The sequence below is a fragment of the Crocodylus porosus genome, unplaced genomic scaffold, assembly GCF_001723895.1.
Source record: "Crocodylus porosus isolate Cpor-Errol unplaced genomic scaffold, CroPor_comp1, whole genome shotgun sequence".
Taxonomy (NCBI): domain Eukaryota; kingdom Metazoa; phylum Chordata; order Crocodylia; family Crocodylidae; genus Crocodylus; species Crocodylus porosus.
Window position 1 is genome coordinate 229,092,727 of NW_017728886.1, and position 5,406 is coordinate 229,098,132.

At 36.9% G+C, this 5,406-nt stretch overlaps 1 long non-coding RNA gene across 1 annotated transcript in view; it reads right to left on the reverse strand.

Moving 5' to 3' along the window:
* Positions 1–1,258: 1,258 nt before the first annotated feature.
* Positions 1,259–5,406, reverse strand: part of LOC109320382 — a 139,947-nt gene continuing 135,799 nt past the window's right edge. The window contains exon 3 of the long non-coding RNA XR_002103784.1: positions 1,259–1,389. This is a non-coding gene — a long non-coding RNA (uncharacterized LOC109320382). The remainder of the gene's footprint in view (positions 1,390–5,406) is intronic.

Below are 5,406 nucleotides of genomic sequence, written 5' to 3' on the forward strand. Positions count from 1 at the left end.
AGTTGTCTGGTGAGGGGCCAGGGGTGAAGTAGGCCTGTAGTTGAGTGATCACTCAGTCCCATTCGGGTGAGGGTCGTGGGAAAGGCCCAAAAGACCACGCCAAGCCTGACCGAGGGGTGGATAAAAAAGCCTGAGGATCTCTTCAAGTAGGGTGGAGTAAGTGTGGCCTGGATAGGCAGTATGCAAGAGACTGGGTGAGAGCCAGCAGAGTGCAAGAGGCCCCAGTAAGAGTGGGGTGGTTTGTGTGTGGCCTGAGAAGGCAGTGTGAGAGAGACACAATTATGTGTCCAGTTTGACCCAGCTTTGAGAACACACTATGAGACATCAGCAAGGCATGGGACATGTGTAGGGATGGTAGAAATGTGTACTTATCACCCACAGTCATCTGGGCACACAAAGGGCAGCCTCCTGCCTATTTAACATCACAGTCATTTATCAACAAGGTTTGGCAGGAGAACAAGGCAGGCAGTTTGCCCAGAGACAAGGGTGGGGCCATACTAATACTGGGCCTGGAAGGTGCCTTTGTCACAGTATCCATTAACACATGCCATGCTAATGCACATTAGTATATCTGGATGTACAGTAATGTGACTTAGCTATTCGTGCCTAAATTTGTTTAAAGTATGCTCTACTGGTATAGTATGGTGGTAATTAGTTACTGAGTAGTACTAGATTAAATTCCCTCAATTCCAATGCTGGCAAAAGTGCTAAAAAATCAGTTAACTGAGTATCAGATTCACAAGTAAAAAGTAGGTCCTCTTGTTTAACAGCCATTTACTAGAGCATGGTGTTTCCAAGCCAAGTCCTGGTCGTCAGTTTCAGTTGAAATGACTTGCCCCAGTACTTTTGAAGATTTAAGCCTGAGCCTCTATGAACTTCATTTACCTCATCTGAAAATTAAGTGCAAATGTTTTCAGGATTGGGCCTTAATCTCAGGCCAGGAGCAGTAGATAGAACTCCTATTTTCATTCTTGTTTTGCAAAACTGGAATAAAAATACACTGACAACTGGCAGAAGCTTTGCAAACCTCACAAACAATTTTCACGCGCTGCTCCATTTAACTGCAAAAATACTGCACTGTAATTATGTAGTTTTTCAGCATAATGCTTTTACCCAACTGCTGCACATTGTGGGTTTTCATGCTATTGTATTGTTTTAATGGCTGCATGGATTTTATTTCTGAATAGCAACATTGACTAACAACATGAAAAGGAAACCTATATCAAAATATTCTGAATAGCTGATAGAATTACCTTACGGGGCAATTCCAAGGGTTAGTAAGCACAAACAATGGCACATCTTTTCATTTTCATTTATTTGTAAAATCCAGTGACTCAATGAGGGGCAGCTTCTGAAAGCTTCTTTGCCTTTATTCAACTAAAATCTCCACTGAAATGAAGATCATAAGGATTTGGTCATAAACAGCATGATACTCTTAAAATTAGTATTGGTATTAATGCTACAGGGCCCATTAGATTTGGCAACATATAGACACACAAGGAAAAAGATGTTCCCTGCTTAAAGGACTGTAAAAATGAGTTCTGTACAATTCAACATTAGTAAGCAACAAAACAATAACACTTAACACATACTATGGAAAGAGTAATCAATTTCCAAAGAGCTGTAGAGGAACTAACAACATAAATTATCTTAAGAATTACAGCACCCCCCTCCCCCCCCAAAAAAAACAAACAAAAAAAACCCCACATGAATCCCTAAGGGAAAGCTATTTTTCAATACCAAATGTGAAAACTAGAACAATCCTCATTTTCTGGATCATTCTCTGCTCAAACCCAAACTGTATTATAAATAAAAATTGGTTTCTTAAAACATGAGGAGTTAGGATTAACTTTCTACTGGGAAATCTATTTCAAGATAATTGAATTCTGTTGTGACAAAGAGAAAATGCATGCAGATAATTAATTAGAAACAAATTCAGGATAGAAAATTAATACTTGATACTAAGTACCAAGGTACAAAATCATATAGGTAAAGGAGCATGATTCTGAGTCATGGATGTTTTTAAAGGAGATTCCTTTCTATATTATCGATTTTCTTCATACCCATTATAGAAATCACCCATTCCAGGGTGATGTATTAAAGTTCTGATCCTACAACATGTATAAGCATTTTATTTTACTTCTAAATGTAAATAAGTGCAAATGCATTTGAAGATATATACCATAAGAGGCAATTACTTTTAAAAACAATTAAATTCTATTTTTTTTTTTGCTCCTAACAAATGTACATTGTAATGGAAGTAGAACAAATAGTTTTAATAAACCAAAGGTGGATGGAATAAATATGGTAGTTTAAGCATTTCATCAGCAAAATTGCACCTGTTTTGAGGAACTCCTGATCAAACTGTCTTGTATGAACAGAAATCTTCTGTAGTCCCTTTTCATGTAATTGCCTTTGCTAACTAAATAGAAATGCTACTGAGTGCAGAGTATGGTATTTTAAAATCTATTTTCTCAGAATGAGTGTTTTACTTTTGCAGTTTCATAGCCGTTAGTCCTTTCCCAGCACTAATCATGCAAGTGATGTCATAAAAAGTAACTTTTATAAGTTTTAATCACATATATTTCAAATCTCAAATAGGCTGTTCAGACAATACACTGTTTAGAAGACCCTATTATGCTATGCAGTAGTGTGTGATGAGGAGATGCTACATTTATTTTAGGAGAGGAAGAAATCTGTATTTCATTTGTTACACTGCTAACTTCACTTTAGGTAATTGCATTCAGCTTTATTATTGCCCAGAGCAATAACTGATTGTTAGTTATTGAAGTCTGAAATGATTTTCTCATTTCCCAGGGGAATCTGGAGATTTACATGGTGCACAGCAGTAACTAATAGATATAATCTGGTCATAATGTAGCCATATAATGTGTTATTTACTTGTTGAGAACACGGATGTTGAACATTTTAACATTTCCTCAAGAAGTGTGGCAGATTTTACTCATGATATGTGAGCATTAAGTGCATGCTACTTTTACTTTCAAGGATGTTAAAATGCCAAAAGCTATCAAAAGGTATATAGCATACTGGAGATAGCAGTCTTATACCTACACAACTTAATTGAAAATAGCACTTGAAAATCAGTGTGTATATTAATAAGGTAATTTTGGATAAGTAATATTGAATTTACAGTAAATACACATACATTTAGAAATGGGTATGCTGATACAAACAAGGTAAAATTCACACCAGGACATAGTAAGGTTTAGGTAGAGCACAAGTTCTTGCGCTTCCTTGAGTGACTGTCCCTACCAATTCCTCTTTTGGTACACAGGTAAGTTATATGCATGGCACCAAATCTTTCTGAATAGTAGCATCTATTGAGGTGGCACCATGCATTTCCTCTGTCACCTTGAAGCTGAAGGGAATAAATACAAGCCAAATGTCTTCCATCATAGTTTTGAACTCCTTTGGAACAGGGAATATCATTTCTTGTATGTTTGTACACTGCCTTGTACAATGGAGTTCAATCTACTTGTAGCCTCTATTCCCTACTGCAGTATAAATGTTAAATAATACTTGTTTTGAAGCTGGAAACATTGGTACAAACATCTGCTCTCTCAAGTCTGTTCAGATGAATTATCCAGGAGGAAGAAAATAGAATCTGGTCTTTTAACATAATTTTAAATCCATAGTTATGTAGAGAAAATACTTCACTTTGAGTATGCTGAAAGATGGATTTTTGCTGTTAAATAAACAAACTAGTCATCCAGTGCAAGGTGATCTCAGTCTTATAAAATGCAGCAGCAATGCAAGTATGCAGTACATGGTACTTGAATAGATAAAATACCAACTGCTGCACAGTATAATAGTGGTAAACATGTTTTATTAAAGCAGGCTTTCCTCTCTATCGAATATGAATGTTTTATGAAGGTTTCAAAGTATTCCTCATGGAAACATTAAGGAATCCATTCTTCTCTCAATGCACAGGGGATTTTTGCACATTATTCACATTAAACTACATAAATACCTGGTGCAACAAAGGTGACTAGATCCTTAACCCTTAGGGTCTTCATTGCCCTTTCAATGTAAATCTCACTTTTTCCAGTTTCCTTTTCTTTCCTTTCTTTTCTATCTTATTCTTCCTTCTTCAACACAAAGAGACTACTAGCATGGTATCCTATTACTCATTGTGGGGCAGTTCTCTACTTTACACCTGGGCCACTTGCCCCCTTCCCCAATCTTCATGCCTGCTTGCTGAGGGACCACACCACAAAATTTAAATCTAGATCCTGTTTCTAAATTTGTCAGAGGTCAGAAATGTTCAATTCTGGATTTTGTCTCTGCTCTCTGGATTCTAGTCCAATTATTTTAGCCTATAGTACATTGGAAGGATGAAGGAAGGAAAGAATGACAAAGATAAAGACAGTCATAACAATGAAGATGAGGACATGAGAAATACTACTGTTTGCTAAAATTATATAATAAGATCACAAATAAAAACCACAATCTACATCTTACCTGAAACCAAAAATAAACAACTAAAATACATAAACACCAAACAACATCAGAGGAAAAACACAGGCCATGCAATATGTTCTGAGGTTACATGGATTTGGATCAATTTTGGACTAAGTGATGATATTTTAAATCTTAGAGCCATTGCTGACAGTTCCCTCTCTAACTGAGAGCACTTTCCCATAAAGAATGTGCTTTGTTTGTTCTGCTCTTCATACGCCAGCCTGGATTCACTGCTTCATCTGCACCTGCACAAACTATAAATAAAATCACCTGAAGCAAAAAGACCAGGACTCCAATGGATAATCTGACATATTATTCTGTGATGGATCACTGAAGATAACACAGTACTAAAAATGTCACGTATTATGCTAAAGCCATATATCACACTGTTTCTGTGTTGGACCCACAGTAAAGTCATACTTAAAGTTGCTAAAGAAACTGAGGCTTTTAAAAAAACACTAAGCATTGTAGCCAAAATTAAAATGCTACAGTCTCACCAAAGCTTTTACAGCTGTCCTTAGCCTCTCCTAGTTCTCAAATCGCTTTATCCTTTTCTAACTCTTCTTTTCCTTCTCTCACACAGAACTTCATACCTATTCTGTGTGCCTCTATTTCTATGTGGCATGTAAAATCCACCTTTGCATCCATCTTTCAGATGCCTGATTCATCTTTACCTATGTTAAATTTAAATGCTACCCTTCTAAAATGCACTTAATATGTACATTTCTTTAATTCTGAATTTTAAATACTGTGAATTTCTACATCCTCAGGTAGGCATACACAGGCACACAGTTTGCCAACCTGGTCTTTAGTCTAGGTCGGGGTAGGCAATGTTTTTTGGCTGGAGTGCCGAAACAATCCCAGTGTCTACCTTGGAAGGTGCTGGTGTGCTGACTTGCCGGAGCCCAGAACAGCTGTTTGCAG